Source organism: Rhinoraja longicauda, chromosome 13 (assembly GCF_053455715.1).
Source record: "Rhinoraja longicauda isolate Sanriku21f chromosome 13, sRhiLon1.1, whole genome shotgun sequence".
Classification (NCBI taxonomy): domain Eukaryota; kingdom Metazoa; phylum Chordata; class Chondrichthyes; order Rajiformes; family Arhynchobatidae; genus Rhinoraja; species Rhinoraja longicauda.
This window is the reverse complement of record NC_135965.1, coordinates 51,143,585-51,152,174: the sequence shown is the minus strand read 5'-3', so window position 1 is coordinate 51,152,174 and position 8,590 is coordinate 51,143,585.

The following is an 8,590-nucleotide window of genomic DNA, read 5'->3' as shown; positions in this document are numbered from 1 at the left end:
GGGTGCGACTCGTCCTTGATTATGCTGCTGGCTTTGCCGAGGTTAGCGCGAGGTATAAATGGAGTCAATGGAAAGGAAGTTGGTTTGTGTGATGGTCTGGGCTGCAACCACAATTTGCTGCAATTTCTTGCGGTTTTCGATGGAGCTGTTCCCAAATCAAGCTGTGATGCATCCCGATAAAATGCTTTCTATGGTAGTAGTTGGTTAACGTTGTAGGGGACATGCCAAACCTCTTTAGCCTTCTAAGGAAGTAGAGGCGTTGAACAAGAACGTAAGCAGTAGAAACAAAAGTAACTCCTGGAGTCCAGGGCTTAAAAATACATCTAAAACAGTACTCCACAGGAGACCCACCAATTCATATTACACGAGGAAATGATTCATATTTGTGCTAGGAATGTGCTGAAGCATTATGCTTCATGATTATTAAGCTGCTAATTTTGACAGTCACTATATTCATTCATAGCTTGAGCTCTTAAGTGGTAGTTTTCAACTGGAATTGGAAATTGTGACAGCAGAAATAAGCACAGAGGACAAACTCAAGCTGTTCTCTGAGGTGTTGAGGTGTTTTAGTTTTAGAGATACAGCATAGAAACATGCCCTTCGGCCCACTGAGTCCATGCCGACCATTGATCACCCATTCACACTAGTTCTATGTTATCCCACTTTCTCATCCACTCCCTACACACTAGGGGGCAAATTTACAGAGGCTAACTAACCTACAAACCCACACGTCTTTGGATGTGGGAGGAAACCAGAGCACCCGGAAGAAACCCATGCGGTCGCAGGGAGAACGTGTAATAACCGCACAGACAGCACCCAAGGTCAAGATCGAACCTGGGTATCTGTTGTGGTGAGATAGCAGCTCTACCACAAGTATTAAAAAAAACACAAGTATAAAAAAACTCAGCTAAATAATGCTCAGAGCACATCGCATCTGATCTAAACTTGCTCCATGATTTCTGTACTGAGCTTATCAACAAGAGTTACCAGTAAATCCCTCAATTAGTCTCTCAAGGGCAACATATTCTTCATAGAACATGTACAACATTTGGAGATGAGTTGCTATTCGTACCTTAACTTCATCTGATGCCTTACCCCGTGACATCTATGTTGATTCTGTATTACCACTGATCTACAGGAATGGAGGCTTAATGATATTAATAGATTCAGTAAGGCCCTTGTCAGCCATTCACCTATTTAATTCAGAAGTGACAGCACTTTACATTATCTCCAGGACTCCAGTACTAATCCTGAGCAGTCATGGACAAAGTGTTGACTTTTATTTGGGTTCTAATGCAAAGGGCTCCTCAAGTGAGCTCACAACAAAGTAGATTATATTGGTGTTACATTTTCCTCCAATGTCCTTGTTGAAGCTTTTGCTGTATTCAAGCTTTCAACTTGATTCATTATTTAATATGCTCAAGGTACAATAAAATAATCTCCATTATGGGGATGTGCAGGGAAAATGTTAGAGGCACATGATCAACAATCAAAGAGATCTTGGAATTGAATTGGCATCTGACCAACATGCAAAAAATCAATTAACTAGACTATATTTAGACGTAAATTACAAGAGTGGCATTAGTTTTAATTGCAGGAAATATGCATGATTTGTGGAATCAGGTTCAGAGTCATTGAAAGAATTTGCAGTGCCTTGCGATTATGACCTGTTGTTAGGAACAGAAGGCTGTGGAGGCCAAATCGATGGATATTTTTAAGGCAGAGATAGATAGGTTCTTGATTACTACTGGTGTCAGGGGTTATGGGGAGAGTGCAGTAGAATGGGGTTGGGAGGGAAAGATAGATTTGCCATGATTGAACGGTGGAGGAGACAATGGGCCGAATGGCCTAATTCTGCTCCTATTACTTATGAACATATGAACACTTAACATATGGGATAATTTATTGTTGCTGCTGGACTGAGCTCTACATATTCATGCAGGCCATTTTATTTTGAAGTTTGCGGAAAACATACGGTATTCACAGTTAATATTTCATTGCAGTCAGATAAGACTGGATTTATGTGATATTGGGGAAGGAGTACAGACATTGCAAGTGAAAAGAATGCTTCTAGTGAAATTCGTGAGTCATGAAATTCTCCAGTAATTCAGAGTTGATTGCTATGAATTCGCATTGTACATTCTGTACACTGAGTAGATTCCAGCTGTGGAATTTATCACATTCATATATTCAATACAGTGAGTGGTTTACAATGTTTTGTCACAAAGGAATAAATATTCACAAAACTAAATGTCGGAAATATTATTTTGCAACTTTCTTCATTTAGGGCTCCAGGTTAAGGTAATGAGATCATCAAATTTACTATCTTATAGTGTCCTAGAAACAGAACTCAAACATTAAGCTTCTTGGGATACACAGGGGCCACTCGGGTCATGAGTTACATGGCTTACAGAAATCCAAATTTGTGCAGATTTCTCTATACATTTTTGAAGCTAATAATAATATAATGTTTCATGGTATTCATTAGAGAAGATACGGTACATATTCCATTTGTTTAATTATGGTGAATGTTAGGGTGATTATTTAATGCAGTGAAAGAATTATAGCAAGTGTAGGTAGAACGATGCAATTTGGGTAGTTATGGAAATGGATGCTTCCGATTTACTGGAAAAAACCCTTAGTTCTCATAGTTGAAGGAGAGTCTTGACCCAAAACGTCACCTATCCCTGTTCGCCGGAGATGCTGCCTGACCTGCTGAGTTACTCCAACACTGTGTCCTTTTGTGTATTAACCAGCATCCCCTATTCCTTTCTGCCTCAAGAACAAAACTCTTATGAAACCCAGGGGCCGTCTGTATGACATTTGCTTACTTTCTATAAGCTGTGTTAAGCCAATTAATATTGTTGTTGCTATCATTTGTATCAATTGCTAAATTCTGACAATTGCATGCTTTAAAATCTCACTAAATTCATAGCAGTATGTTGACAGGATTACAGAACTGCCAGGCTTTTAAGGCACTTACACATACAGCAAGAATGTTATTGATCTGCTCCCTTCATTACACCCTAATCGTTCCCTCTCTGTGCGGATACCAAGGCTCTGAAGACCATTCTGAATGATTCTAATTGAGAACAAATATTGAATTTCATAAAGTGAGATCTCTATGGAGCTGTGCCTTCACCTGTTCAAACGGCCTGCATTGTCCAGGCTGAACAGTTAGTTTATGTGAGGGATGTAAGTGGATATGCCTTCATCCTGCATTAAGTTGATTTCGATGAACTGGTTTAAGTGTTGAAATAAGCTCATACAAGATGGCATTGGAGCCAAGTGACTCTTTGTGCTGTTCTCAGAGGTGGACCTGCTATCAAACATAACAGTGGCTCCACTCTATTAAGTTTTTATCTGTACAATGTGGACAACTTGATTGGGTCTGAAGAAGGGTCTCGACCCAGAACGTCACCCATTCCTTCTCTCCAGAGATGCTGCCTGTCCCGCTGAGTTACTCCAGCTGTTTGTGTCTGTCTTCGGCTTGATTGTAATCATGTACAGTCTTTTCTTTGACTAAATAGCACACAGCAAAAAGCTTTTCACTGAACCTCAGTACACATGACAATAACAAACTAAATAAAACATTAGGGTGGCATGGCGGCATGGTGGTAGAGCTGCTGCCTTACTGTGCCAGAGACCCAGGTTCGATCCCGACTATGGGTGCTTGTCTGTACGGAGTTTGTACGTTCTCCCCGTGACCTGCGTGGGTTTTCTCCGAGATCTTTGGTTTCCTCCCACATTCCAAAGACGTACAGGTTTGTAGATTAATTGGCTTGGTAGAAATGTATATTGTCCCTCGTGTGTAGGATAGCATAATGTGTGGGAATCACTGGTCGGTGTGGGCCGAAGGGCCTGTTTCCACGCTGTATCTCTAAACTAAAATAAACAAAGTAAAACATTGAGGAAATGGACAGAAGGTGTTCTGAAGTAGGAAGGAAGCAAGGGTTAGGAGGGTGATTTGGAGTAAACTACAGAAGATGGAAAATGGGACTGAAGAGAAGAGGCAGGGGGTATGAGAGGACATCAGGTCACATTGTATCACAGACCCTACTCGGGATATAACCCATGGCCTCTGAGATCTCTTTTCAATAACACATCATACGACATTAAAGAAGAAAAAGAGGCAGGGAGGAGCAAATCAAAGAGTTACAGAGAGTGAATTTAAACAGAAAGATAACAAAATAGACCATTCTATATACCACAAAGTTCTACTATCCTTTTAGATTACGCCCGATCTCTTTTTCATCAGCACCTAATTGCTTTTTGATTTCTATTCTTTGATACTAATAACAGCAAAAATCTTAGCCTCAAATTTAACATGACTTCAATGGAAAGCAGGCTCTTGTTTCCCTTGTAAAAAATAATGCCACCTCTTCCTGATCCTTCTTGATTTGGGCATCATGCTGCATCCTCTCCTCCAATTTGCTATCAACTTTCCACAAAAACAGAAGCAGTTATGATGTGACTTTTCACACAGTTAGTCGGTGGTATACATTGTGTCGTGAAGCCTTGATTTTCTTTGCATCTCTGACGAGCCAGAAAATGAAGAAGAATAAATCTTTTCAGCAACAAGATAAAATAATGCCCTTTGCTAACAGAATGACACACAATGATTTTTCGCGATAGGCTTAGTTTAATTTACTTTAGTTTAAGTATTCAGCATTGAAACAAGCCCTTTGGCTCACCGAGTCCGTGCCGACCAGCGATCCCCATGCACTAGTTCTACCCTATACAACAAGGACAATTTACAGAAGCCAATTAACCTACATACCTACATGGAATGTGAGAGGAAACTGGAGCACCCGGAAGAAATCCATGTGGTCACAAGGAGAATGTACAACCTCCTTACAGATAGCACCCATAGTCAGGATCGAACTCGGGTCTCTGGTGTTGCGAGGCAGCAACTCTACCACTGCGCCACTGTGCTGCCCACGGCGTCATGCAACATGGAAGGCCTAATTCATCCATGCCGACCAAGATTCCCCATCTAAGCCGGTCCCACCTGCCCACATTTGGCCCATATCCATCTAAACCTTTCCCATCCCTGTAACGGATGGATTTATTGGATGACATTGGGTGTATCCCCAGGTGATATCAGCCTTCCCAACTTTGCAGTCACCTACTTCCTCAATACTTTCTCTGCCCTGAATTTGCAATGAAGTCTCCTTAAATATAGTAAGCGCAGAGTGACTGCAACAATCATTTTCCCCTGTGGCCTTTCTCGACGATTGTTATGCGCAGTATGGTGCTACAAAAACCATAGGAGGGATTGCTTAATTGAGTTTGCCTTAAGGACATGCATGGAAGCCCATCTATCAGTGTGCATGCCCATAGGGAGTATGCTAACAGGATCATGCATCATGCAAGTACAATACGTGGAAGGAATTGACAGAAGGAACAGCAGTTAAGGATGTTAAGAAAAGTGCTATTAGTGGGGAAAAAACTGATGAGAAATGTGCCTAGGCATGAAATGGGCAATCATGAGAAGCTAACTATCAGACTGTGTGGATGGGAGGAAACCACTCATGCATGCATATTTAATATAGGCCATTAATGTAATGTTTTAGTGAAATCTCTGCTATAATGAAGTCAGTAAGCTTCCTACAGCACTCTAACCAGGGTCACTGAATAGGATTGTTTGTGTTGGAATGTCAAACATCATTGGCCCGATCTTCTGACCATCTGGGAAGAAATAATATCTTCATTCTGAAGAACAATTCACCAAGTACCATTTCTACAGCACCAGCTGAAATTGGTAGCATTTTCCTACGTAAAAAGTCACAATAAGTTTATATTTGTATTTGATATCATTATAGCCTGTCCGTTCAGAAAATAAATGAGATTTTATGAAAAGATGTTGAGCCATTACTGAATCTCTATATGTACAACAGCACCTCAGTGCATTAAAATAATATTTAGCATTGCTTCATTCAAGTTCAAGAGATCTATAAAATATAAATCAAATACTGCAGGGCATAGCTTTAAGGTGAGTGGGGGAAAGTTTATTGGTGATGTGCACCAATAAACAGAGGGTGGTGAATGCGTTGCCAGGGGTGGTGGAGGAGGCAGATACGATAATGGCATTTAAGAGGCTTTTAGATAGGCAGATGGGTATGCAGGGAATGGATTATGTGCAGATAGATAAGAGATGGTTTTGGCATCATGTTTGACACAGACAATGTGGACTGGGCGGCCTGTTTTTGTGCTGTACTGTCCTATGCTCTGTATGTTCTCTAAAGTTACTGGTAGCAGGAAACATAACTGTTCCATGAATGTGGTTTAACAATGGGGTACAAAAATTCCAGAGTGGAAACAAAGGTTTTTAAAGCGCTTATTTCATGTCTGAATTTGATCTTTTTCAGTGTATGAGCTGTAATTGCAGATTATATGTATGTAGCAGATGTTCTGAATGTATTTAAGATGTTTGATTATATTCAGAAGTCTCAATTGAATCGGTGTGGAGCAAGGCTACTTGCATAAAACAGAAATAGTCAGAAGGTCGGGCATCATCTGCAGAGAGTAAAACAGTTAACAATTCGGCTCAATACCCCTTCATCGGAACTGTATATCTCCGACATTTTCTGTTTGCATTTCTGCTTCCCAATAACTGCTACTTTTTGATTATCAGCAAAGGAATACGTTCAGGACCACTCAATGGATGAGTATTTATCCAAAGTAATCTGGATAATTCACTGCATCTGTGTGCTTGTTGCAAGTATCCATGTTTGCTAAAATGTCTCCTTTCTTCCACTGCAGGAAAATAGAACTATTGCTTTCTGACTCACATGTAATCCCATATTTATGTGAGATTTTAATACCAGAGCAATTCAAGTTTGTTCGCACTCAGGCTTATTTAATGGACACTGTTAGGTTTTGAATTAAAGTACCAGAGAGTTTTTGAAGCTACTTAGACTGTTGCAGTTGAGCTGGTTTAGAGTTATCGAGTCATACAGCAGAGAAACTCGTCCATGCTGGCCAGGATGCCCCGACTCAGCTAGTCCCATTTACCCATGTTGGGCCCATATCCCTCAAAACGTTTCTTATTCCAACTAGCCTTTCTGTGTTATTCATCTGCTGGAAAGCATACAAAAATATTGGGAATATCTCTACAGTGAACACACAGATTTAGTGTCAATTTATCTTTCTCCCAACCAAGTAAGTACCATATTTATATATACACAATATCTTGATATTCGCTGGATGATATTGCGAGTTGGTGCAGTGATAAACTAACAGACTTCATGGCAAAGAATGTGTTGTTTGTACACAGAAGGATAGTATTGTTCTTCAACTGACTGAGAAAACTGGTTTGCTTAATTCAAGTTTGTATCGCACTGACCCAAACAGTCTTTCCAGGTGAGACAGAGGTTCACCTGCACCTCCTCCAACCTCATCTATTGCATCCGCTGCTCTAGATGTCAACTTATTTATATCGGCGAAACCAAGCGCAGGCTCGGCGATCGCTTCGCTGAACACCTGCGCTCGGTCCGCATTAACGCAACTGATCTCCCGGTGGCCCAGCACTTTAACTCCCCCTCCCATTCCCAGTCTGACCTCTCTGTCATGGGCCTCCTCCAGTGCCATAGTGAGGCCCGCCGGAAATTGGAGGAGCAGCACCTCATATTTCGCCTGGGCAGTTTGCAGCCCGGTGGTATGAACGTCGACTTCTCCAACTTCAGATAGCTCCTCTGTCCCTCCCTTCCCCTCCTCCTTCCCAGATCTCCCTCTATCTTCCTATCTCCACCTATATCCTTCCTTTGTCCCACCCCCGACATCAGTCTGAAGAAGGGTCTCGACCCGAAACGTCACCCATTCCTTCTCTCCCGAGATGCTGCCTGACCTGCTGAGTTACTCCAGCATTTTGTGAATAAAAAAAAAAATTGGTTTGCTTAATTGTTTGGCTCTTTTAGATTTCTGATTTGATTCCATAGATTTGTTTCCATTGCCCCGACATGAAGATTTTGTTTCAAAACAAATTTACAAAGTCAATTATCCCAGAATATAATGTACCATCTGAAAAAAGAACAGCAGATAATGTTCAATTCTGTTCTTAGTTAATGGAGCAATTACATTACTCATTCATTTTATTCCACGAGAGATTGTTTTCCCCTTGTTTATGCAATTGTGTTCCGGAACTTGTCTTTAGGGATACAGGCCCTTCGGCCCACTGAGTCTGTGCTGACAAGCGATCACTCTGTACACTAACACCATCCTACACACGAGGGACAATTTACAATTTTACCGAAGCCAATTAACCTACATGTGTAGGAAAGAACTGCAGATGCTGGTTTAAATCGAAGGCAGACACAAAATGCTGGAGTAACTCAGCGGCTCAGGCAGCATCTCTGGAGAGAAGGAATGAGTGACGTTTCGGGTCACCCACCCGAAACATCACCCATTCCCTCTCTCCAGGGATGCTGCCCGACCCACTGAGTTACACCAGCATTTTGTATCTAAGTCCAATTAACCTACAGACCAGTATGTCTTTAGAGTGTGAGAAAACCCATGAGGTCGCAGGGAGAACATACAACTCCATATAGATAGACAAGATCGAACCTGGGTCTCTAGTGCTGTAAGGCAG